Here is an 11,886-nt window from a genome sequence, read left to right as displayed (position 1 = left end):
AGCTCTTCCCTTGAGATTCGAATTACCGAGATTCGATTGTATTCATATTAGACCTTAGACTTAATTCAGAGACACTCGAGCTCACGGTGTTCGTAGTACATGGAAAGTGATAAACTACTGGAGATGTGAAAAGGGAAAAGTCTACTGGTGGACCTTCGTGAGGTCTTGAAAAAATTGCTCACGAGGCAATTTCATGCTAGCTCGAGCTAAATGGGTCTTCGAGGCACTTGAACTTGGCTTCATTGATGTACAGAATCAATTTTTTAAGCGACTAGACCAGTTCAGCCTGCTAGTGAAAACGGTTCCATATAAATGCATTGAATCAAATGTCAAAATTTCTAACTTTAGGGTCTTCTAGAAGATTACATATCGTGTACAGAACTCGATTGTATGTAATGGATATATTTTACCGAATTTAGAGAAAGACAGCGCGAGTGAAAGAGAAAGGATTCCGAGAGTCGACTGGATGAAAAACACATCGGTTGGACGATGTTAATGCAACAACGGAACTTTTTTATTTTCTACCCTTATCGAATAAAACTTCTACCAATGTAATCCTGGGGGGTTTTCTGATTAGAACAAGGACCAAACGCGATATAATTTGAAACATATTTGCTTATTTAGTGATATTAACTTATTTTCTTTCGTCTATTATATATACGTGTAAATGTGATTTAAACTACATCGTGTTTGGTCTCATTTTAACCAGAAAAATCTCATAAATACGATAGTAAAATTTTAATTAAAAAAATTCAGAAATAAAAAAGTTTCATTATTGTCTCATAGACAATTAGTATTTTTTCATGGACGATTCAATTTGTATCAGATTACGCTACTTAGCGTAATCCCTTTGGGGATGACAACCGATCAATTATGGGAAACATAGTGGCAATCAGTTGTGGAGAAAATACTGTATTATCTAATATATACTAAGATATAGTATAATACAACATTTAAGATTATAATAATTAATATTATTTGACGTTAACAATAAGTAACGAGATAACAGACATATCCAGGTAAAATTCAGACAATACAATTCAAAATAAAGAAGGCGTTAACTCCAAATACAAGCATGCTATACTCATAATGACCATCAAAAGTCTGCCATGACCATCTGCCTACACAAAATATGACATAATATTGCTTTATTGTATCGTTGAAATAACGAAATTTAAAAAAAATACGAACTGGCTCCAAATAAAGAATTGTATAAAAGTATTAGATTATTGCATAATAAATATCAGATTTCAATGAGTTTTCGTTTAAATCATTTTAAGATCAAGATATACATTAATTTAGATAATCATTTTCCTTTTATATCGTTTTATTTCTTATCTATTTTGCAGTCTATTATAACTTTCACTTTCCTTACTTTCTTAAATCAATTACGTTTTATTTTTCTGAAAGTGCGATATGCAGAAATGCAATTTTTGAACCATTAGTAATGCAAACGTGGCCGAAGAAACAGAAAACATACATCTTGCATTTGGTCAAGGATGTATTACGTTGGAGATACTTCCTATTACTATTTGTATTACATTACGGATACTTTGATTCAAAACATTTCGTAATAACATGATACGATGATATCTCGGATAATAATATTGACTAATGACCAATTTTAAATCTGATTATTCTAGGAATAACGATGAGAACCAATTTATAGAATGCATAACGAATTAATAAATCTAAATTCTGCAATTCAAGATTATGAGTGCAACATTGAAGATAATAGAACTATTAATGCAAAAGGAAACTATTGCAACGACGAAAACGCAAATTATAAAAAATTAGAATAACAAAGACAATTAAAGCCATGAAAAAGTACAAAAGTGAATAAACAACGTTTTTTTAATCTTAATATATCTAATTACATCGAATAAATAAAATACAGAACAGTGCAAATTAAAAAATTAAATTAAAAGATTAAACTAAAATTAAAAGATTTACATTTCTAAGAAGCATTTTAAACATTATGAAATTATAGGAATAATAGGTAAACAGAGGAAGAAGAAAAGAAGGGAAGAAAAGGATGAAATTATTGTAAAAGGTAAATTTTTCGAGAAAGATGTAGAATACATTGAATATATTATGTACATATTCGTTTTTATAATTGCGAAAAATATATTTATAATAAATGTATTTGTTATAAACAATGTTTGTTTATAACAAATACAGAAAAGATGGCATGTCATATAAGTTTTATCATGTGAGATGTGACTACAATTGTATATTATGTCAAGAAAGCAGTTGCGCAGAAAAAATCGGTCAACATTAAATTTCTAAACTTTCACAATAATGTTAAACGGTTTACTTTTTAAATACAATTTATATTTTTCAGAACTATTCTTTCAATGTATTTAATAGCTATCTTTATTATGATAATCTGTTTCTGTTTCGTTGGAGTTAGTTCCTTTTTTTCATTTTCTTAATACATAAAACTTCAATTCTCACTATATATATATATATATATATATATATATATATATAAATAAAATAAAATTTAAATGTATATATATATATATATATAAATATAAATATATAAATTTATAAGTATTTATATTTATGTATATATAAATATATATATATATATATATTTCCGTATACCTATTTACATATATATGCGCATATTAAAAGTAAGAAATATAATTTCGTATAATTTTCTATACGAAACGATAAAATAATACACAAAGCGTTTTTAAAATACCAAGATAACCCACGAAGAAACTAATTTCTTTTCAATTCACTAATTACAAAGAAGATTCAAACTACCTACTAACAGCCTACTAACTCAGCACGTTGTATGTACAGCGTACAAATGATTTAACAATTTCTTAAAATAAAATTAATTTTCATATATATTAAATCATTTTTCATACACCTAATATATACATTATTTTACAATTATTATTCAACCACAGTTATAATTACAGTTATTCTAAATGTACAAGGTATATAAAATGATATAGCTCTATTCAATAAAATTTGATATAAATTATTAAATACATATTCTTTGTGCCAGTTAACAATGTAAAAATATAAAATAAAAATAATAAAATACATACAATATATTTAGTTCATTTTTATATTTATTAATATTACTTTTCTACTTGTATTACATATTGTCTAATATCTATGCTTATGTCATTCTGCATATACGCTTCGTTTTTACAAGCACAGTTTTCTACTTACCGTCTACGTTCAAAAGATTTACAAGAAACGGTTTGTTGTTTCAACCGCAAGATTGCGATAGCTGCAAAGCCAAAGCATTCGTTGTCCAGTGGAAAATATATAAAGTGGAGTCTTGGTTTTCTGATTTCCGTTTAACCAAAGTTCTTTTATGATCTATGTTATCCGAAGCTTTGAGCTTTACTATGACTTTATTTTTTTCAAAATTTTAACACGAAGAGTACGAAAGTGTAAACAGTCAAATATTGTGAAAGCAGTTGATCAAACTTTCAACCGATTAAATAATTAATTAAACTTAAATATCAAGTTGTCAAAAAGGTTCTTTCCTTTTATAACAATATGGATCATACATAATTCAATAAAATAATATAAAACAAGAAATGTTATGTATCTGTTATTTCCTTATAAAACGAAAGAAACTTTTGGAACAATTTAATACAATTACAACATTAAATTATCAAAATGTTTTCTATGATTTTATTATGGATTTCTGAACACTAATAGATCTTTCCATATTATCTGAGTTTCCGATCACCCGAGGTACACCCGGTCCATATTATCTCAAATAATCGACTTTCTATTGTATTACTATACATGACGTCAGAAACACTTTTACCGTGACTAAATGTATCGATGAATCTTATCAACATACTAAAAGTAACAAGAAAATAGGAGGAAAAGGATACGCCGAAAACACGTGTAACGCTTATTGTTAATATTACGATTATGTAAAAATATAGCTGATGAAATATTTACATGATTACGTAGAATTATATATAAAGATTTAATGTACTTCGCAATTGAGACATCGTATGATTCGGCGTACTGTTTATCGTTCGATAACCCACGATTCTAAAAGACATAAACTGCAAGATCATTCATTTCGCAACTTTCTCAATGTTCAAAATTGAAATTAAACATATCAATGTTACGTGAATGTTTCGTCATTATATGCTTGTGTAGACATTCATGCGTACATTAGAAAATCAGGACTAATAGAAAATATTCTTCATACGTACTAATTGCAAGTAAAGAATCTTACAGTGATTTTATCTTCACCGATGTAAGAAAATTAAAACTTAATAAACATTTGATTCGACTTAAAATATTTTAAGTATTTAATTCGCTATTAACATTGCGGAAATAAAAATATATTACATACCTTTCTCTGTTCATTCCTTTTAATCGACTAACACATATGAAAGCTTATTTCTTAAAAGTAAATGTGAAAAAGAAATATTAAATACTAACTCTTGAAGAAACCTTCATTCCTGAAAAACACACTTTTCGATAAGTTTCGTGGGAAAAAAGTGTAATTTTACTTGTTTCCCAATTTGGATATCAGAGATAATTATGAGAAATAATACGAAGTATCCTAATTACAGAGAAGAAGATAACGTATCTACCAATATGTTCGCATTGTAGAATTATTCAAGAAACCTAACTCTAACCTTAACCCTAATCCTAATAGGAACTTGTAACTTTTTACTAATTACAAGAAAATTCAATATAGTAGTCAAAATAATATTGTACAAAGGAAAGCCAGTAAAATTAGTAGTTCTGCATTATTCGACATAAGTAATATGAAATTTAAACGATTTTTTCGAAACGTTAAAAGCCGGAATCGATTAAAATGGGGAGAAAAAGCAGGAACTGTCGAATAAACAAACACCTTCTCATCTCCCGAGTTTACAACTTTACAAACGTGAAACGAGTTAAAACAAAAGAGCAGAGGAAAGAAAGGGTATCTAACGAAGACACAAAAAAGCGATGAGGGAAAATCAATATTGGTGGATGGTGGACAGCCCTTTGTCCCTTGCTCGACGAATACAGAGGACAAACTAAACCAGGGTAAAGACTCCTTTAATATTTAGGAGACTCCTCATCTATTTCGAGCAGCTGGCCCCTCGTTGAGCATCGATCGCATAGTCGGCTTTTTCCGTATAGAAGACATTAAAATACATATATAAAGAGTGACTGATTGATACGCGACAATAAGAGAGCAGAAGCAGCAATGAAAGAAAAGAAGAAAGAGGCAGAGAGAAGTAGCAAAGATGTTAGAGGAAAGAAGGAAAAGTGAGGAAAGAGACGGAGTCTACGTATATCTCTTGTGGACGAGGCGAGGAGTGACGGGACCGAAGGGTTGCAGGGTCAAGGTTAAGGCGAACCACTCTTTCCTTTCTCTGTCATTCTCCTTCTCTCGCCGTTTCTATTATCCTCTCGGTGTTCACGATATTCTCAGTGTCATATACTTACACGAGTCAGTGTCAAGGGTCACTGAACTTCTGATTCGGGTCAGCTCTGTTACCGTCTTTGCGCGTGAATACTCTAACTTTCCTGCTAAACGTAAATAATATGAATGATAGCGCATCAGTTTCCCTGTTTTTGTTGGAGGGATTACATTCTTCAAATTTAAGCGAACGCGAATATGTTAAATTCATTAAATGAATTCATAGCCAATATAGACATATAGCTGGCAATGAGAGTATATTGTATATACAGAGACTCGCGAAAGTATTTTAGTACTTACGGAGCATCTTTATGAATGTATTACTCGATGATCGCTAATGATAGTTATCAGAAGAAAAAGAACCTGATAAATAGGTACACTTCTTGATTTTTTTTCCTAATGCCACTGTACGTTTAATTAACAGAAATATTTGAATACAAAGTAACTAAAAATAGAAAGAACTCGTTGGGTCAAAAAACGTAGTTAATGAAGTGTTATAGAAGCCAAAAGTTTGACTCTTAAGACAAATAAAATCTTCATAATTCAATATTTGAATATTATGACAAATTATTTAAAATACTTTTAGAATTGTAAAGAAATATACGTGGAAAATACGTGTTTAACTCTAAAATCAAATAAACAGGTAATTCGGGTAACGCTAAATTGAAAATAATTGACAATATAATGAATATGAAAACTGCTTCCTTATAAAAAATGAAAACTATAACGATGTGATATTCTTTTCCTGCGGCCTTTATGTGTGTTATCATATTATATCAGTAAAATGTTGAACTTTCGTGAAACACACGACTGTCGTCAATGGACGACATAAGATTTTCGTCGAATGTAATTTTAGGTACGAGAATCACTCATTGATCATTTTGTTTTATGATTATTTTTACTATACGAATAATTATAATTTCACAAATGTTTCTGTTACACCTATCCTTTTTTTACAAAATAAATATTTTTACTTGTATGTTAGATTCTGAGCCGTTACCACGTTATCTGATAGAAAGAAGGAAAAAAAAAGACAGGTATCTATTGGTCAGATTTAGATATGGAAATGAACAGCGCTGAAGAGAGATGAAAGACAAGATGTGTGGAATTTATGAGAGAGGAAGAAACGATAGCGTAGCTATTAGGAAGATGCGGAAGTATCAAGGCATGTAAGGAAGGAATATCAAGGATTTTCTGGATTATGTGAGCACAAGGCAAGAGGAAATGGAAATGATCATGTGTGAAAAGGAGAAGAAGGAAGAAAGAGTCAGAGAGAGAGCGACTAGTAGGTAAGGCAGTTGGAGTAAGAGAAGGATAATTATATGGTAACTTAATGTTTAGTAGAGTAACCTAATATAATCGAACTTCGATAACTCAAATCTCTATAACTCGAAAACCTCTATAAGACTAAAAATTTGTTCATTCCCGCTGCAAAGTCTCTAGAAGTAGAAATGAAACTTATTTTAACTCGAATAATTTGCCATATATCCAGATGCATTATTTCACTTCTGTAACTCGAATTTAGAATAGCCAGATCTTTATAAGTCGAACTTCTATTGCCACTGCTTCTGCAACTCGAAATGTACTTATAATTACGCTGTGTATCACAAGTAGAGATGGCGCGAACTGCTACTTGTTAATCACGAATGACTTCATCACGTTCATTTTCAATCATGATGATTTTTCAGAGTGATTTGTGATTTTTCGTGCTCGCCACTGATTAGTAGAGAGCATAACTGTTCTTCTCAAGCATCCCATAACCTATATATTTTATATTAATGATATATTTTTATATTAAAAATATTACGATTTTGAAATTGAGAGGAAGCATTAACATTTTACTTTTTAAGAAACTGCTATAAGATAAAGAACAGAAAGTTGAAATACTTTTCGCTTTTAATATTGAATAAAGTAAATTTAAGTTATATGAAGAAAACATAATTTCAAATTAACATTATATAAAGATATTTTTATGCAAGATATATTAAAGAATTTTATAAGAAATAATTCAATCAAGATCGAGAACTACGATCACAGTGAGCAAATTCAGTCAAAATAAAAGAATCAGAATCACAGCCGTGAATGAAGCTGAACGTGATCGTGATTTTGTGATCATTCTGTTAAATCATTGCCAGTGATTTTGTACGCTACCTTTAGTCACAACATGTGAAAAACGAATCATTCGATATTGTCTCCTTTCTCTTAATTGTCATGGTTGTCTCAAATGACACAAGCTGTATCTCTACTTCTTTGTCCTTCGATCATGTGCATATACATGCAAACTAACCTTTTTACTTCACTCTAACGCGTAATTGCCATCATTTCTCACGCCTATAACTTTTACATTTATGTACGTTGAGTAAAATAAGTTCTAAAATGAAACTTAAAATAGCAACATTTTCTGAAAAGATGAATGTAATTATGCCTTCGTACAAAATATCAAATTTTTGTTCATTAAACTTCTTTTACTCGGAAATTGTGATGAGTCGAAACCTCTATAACTTGAAGATTTTAGTTCTTTCCTTGAGGTTCAAGTTACTGAACTTCGACTGTATAAGACAATTAGTTTGTAGAACTCTCAGATAGAATGTAGGTAAAGACATAAAATGAGGATGTAACCGGAAGTCATCCGAAGCCGAAAAGCATAGATAGAATAAATATAATAATATAATACATGTGTTAGCTAGCGTATGTATTTATGTGTGAAAGTTCGTAGAAGCTTATATCTCAAAATAGGAAAATTGAATTCAAAATGAAATTATTGGCATGTATTTTATTGGTAATAGTGTTGTATTTTGCTTTGTCATTTTTTTGCGCTGCAAAGAAACAATTTGTCAAAATGCACCTGCATTTGAAGGGTTAAAATATCTTATAACTTCCATGTGTATAAATTCTTATATTGGTTTCAAATTTGTCCGATGTAATCACGATAATCGTATTTTATTACAGTATTGATCAAATTTCGGAATTTATCTGACGCGTACAGTATACACATAAAAATATTTTACGGTTGGTATTCAAATATTTTCGTGCAGCATCATACAATGTACAGTATACGTACGTTATACAGTGTACGATTTGTTTGACGAGTCGTCAATGACGACTCGTTAATCGGTTAATTTACTCTATTGAAGAAAACAATATAGTGTTTTGATCATGCTGCATTCTTTAGCTTCTTTTTATAACTCAAGCATGTTTTTCTGTTGTTAAAGAATCTCTTAAGTTTCACAAATATTATTAACACTCATGCATTTTCGTTTCAATTGTATGTTAAAGAACTGTTCTTAAACATTGTACGACTTGCGCTTGTTGAAACAAGTGTAAAATCGGAATATGAAAGTTCAAGGACTCCAGTAGTTACAACCAAGTTTTATTTAAAATTCTAATGTCATTAGAACTTAACATTTAGATTGACCTTCTATTCAAAATTTCATTTTATTTTTCCATATCACCCACATACTTATAAGAATTTTTGTAATTACTATCACAAATTTTTATATTTATTTTGTGTCATATAGAAGAAATATATTTGAAATACCGTTAGCTTATATTTAAAATAACTGTTTATTTAAATTTTGTATTTCATTTGCTCGTTGCAATACAATACAACGCAATACAATGCAACATGATGCAATATAATATATAATATATTCATAACTATCCATTGAATTATTTTGCATATATGAAATTTATCAAGAATTTTATTTATAATGGTACATTTTATTGGCTAAGAGAGTCAGAAATTTTACAGTTTTACGTAAGAATTTTTTATATAATCTTCATTCATTTACATATTTTTGCGGTTAATAATACGAAATTATTTATTATATACTTTCAAATAGTATATAATAGCAACTTATAGACATTTTGCTGATTAACTCATATCTTTCTCATTTAATTACATTTTACAAGAGCACTTACAAAATACATATTGCGAAAAGTCTTGTATAATCGCGTAAGAATGACACTCTCCACGTAAAACCTAAAATAGTATTTTATGGGCATTGCAGTTTGCAGTTTAATTAATAATAATAAAGTTTTATTGCGTGAAGCTTTTAAATTTTACAGTCAGAAAATTCATTCTAATTAATAACTAAACATCCATTCTAGAAATCGTGCAAATAATTAATTGACATAAATATTTGAATATAAGTTGAAAATTCGTAATTACTTAAATACATATATTAATTGTATAGTTTCCTTTCCATTCTATTTGCCAATGTGCTTGTATAATTCCTAATCTCAAGAAGACCCTGAATAATAATTTGATGCTTTGTATTCTAATATTTTATAGATATTTCTTATCACATCGTCTAACACTTCTACCAAGAAAACAACAGTTAGTTAGTAATTGTAAATTCTATCATTATGAATTACGTTATTCCATAAATAATACCATGTCGACATATGCATGTAACCTTGAAAATGCTAACATGTAAATACTTCATCGTACTCATTAATGAATAATATACTAACTACTTTTTTCTGAAACTACATTTTCAAAGACTATTAACATTTTAATGTCTTATAGCATTTTACAGTGATCGAAATAAATAAAAGTCTATCGGTACTAACAATAAATAATTTCTAATTTAACTAGTTTAACTAAGTTCAAACTGTAACATGTTAAATGTTAAATGTGTTATGCAATGTTTTCGATATGTGCAACTGATGATTGTCACAATAAAAATAAAATTCTTTCCTGAGTCATTAGTATTGACCATTTACCATCTATACTTTGTCAGTTTCGTTTGCACTCTTTTTAATTGTTAACTGAAAATTTCACGGAATTAGCGTTTGATTGTATCTTAGAAATTCGAAATACATAAATAAGAAACGATATTTCTTATAGACACTTGCGCCCTAAACTCTTATTTATTTCCAATTAATGTCTTCTTACTGATAGTAATAATTGGTGGTTCTTCGTGTAATCATAATTAAAACGTAAGAATAAAAAGATAGTGAAATGACAACGTATTACAATGCCTTGACCTATTTCTCCATATTGACAAATGCAGTTAAAATGTCATCATTTTTTAACCGATTTATTAGTTTATATTTTGTTTCCACGGTTAAGATTACATGCCAAGTCTTGTTAACATTGTAAAAAAAGCAATCACACACATTGATGATAAACTCGAAACAATCAGTTCACTTCAGCCGATAAATTCCCAATTATGTAAACTGACAATAAAATACGAATTACGAGCGCATGCGAATTGAACGTATGGTTGAGCAGAATTGTTGAGCAATACTTTAAATGATTGATAGACTGCTTGTATTCATGTATTCATGGGCAATTTTTAAGCATGAAAATTCTTTAACTGCGTATAACATACAAAAATATACAAAATATCAGAAATTTCGTATTCGTTATAATAAGTCTAGAAAGTGAAACAATCTGTTTAGGTTTGATTTTGTATTTAATTATGTTCATATAATATGAATCGTGTGACGATGAAAATAACATCTGCAAATTTTTTATGAACATATAAAGAATAGAAGCTTATACAGAATTGTGTAATTTATTTTTGCTACTTGGATGATAGCATTCAATTTTATAAATGATGATTTATACACAATTTGTCTTGTGTCCAGAACTAAACAACATTTTATTAGAATTTATGGTAAAAGCAGAAATATATATAAAAAACAGAGGAATTTTTTGCAATTGCAGTTCAAAATTATAGCACTCTATCCTATCCATGCTGGCTGTACTCGTATTTCTAAGAAGAAGGTTAACGTTTTGAATGAACAAGGTCTTTAACTCATTACGCACATCAATCTGTTTCACGTACCAGTAATTTTGTATTCTGAGATTGCTTAAAATACATTCTTGACTTTCATATAAACATAAGCCCTTCAATTTTGTATTAATTCTTGGTATTTCGAACAAATTGTCTCATCAAACATATATAACAATATATAACAATTTCTTTTTGGCAAATAAGATAATTCGAATTAAATATTATTTAATGACCAATTCAATGAAAACAAAACTATATACCTATAGAAATTGTAATTAGTAAGACAAAGTTATTATACAACTTGTTAAAACAATTCCTTTCTTCTACATGACATGAAACGTAACAATGTTTATTCTGATCGTGATAGCAAAGTGATAAAACTACCTGTATTGTCAATATCGTAAAATACAAATCTCTTGCAGTATAACAGCTTAAAACGTGCACAATCAAATGTTATGCTTCTAAACTTCAAACATTTTGGTTGTTCATAATTCTTTCGTATTTGTACAATTTCATCGTGCATTCCAAAATGCTCAAATATTTTATTCTGCGTTATCACGATGTGAATATATTATGTAACAAATTTAGAACATGCACAAAATATTCGTTCGTAAAGAAATATCAATTCAAGCTTACGAAGCAAGTACTTATCGACATTATTTTGAATTCATATATTAGGTTTATAAAAATTATAATAACTTTAATTAGTGACAATAA

The sequence above is a fragment of the Bombus vosnesenskii genome, unplaced genomic scaffold, assembly GCF_011952255.1.
Source record: "Bombus vosnesenskii isolate JDL3184/JDL3185 unplaced genomic scaffold, Bvos_JDL3184-5_v1.1 scf7180000016264, whole genome shotgun sequence".
NCBI classification, from domain to species: Eukaryota; Metazoa; Arthropoda; class Insecta; order Hymenoptera; family Apidae; genus Bombus; species Bombus vosnesenskii.
The sequence above is the reverse complement of the archived record's forward strand: the minus strand, read 5'-3'. Positions refer to the sequence as shown.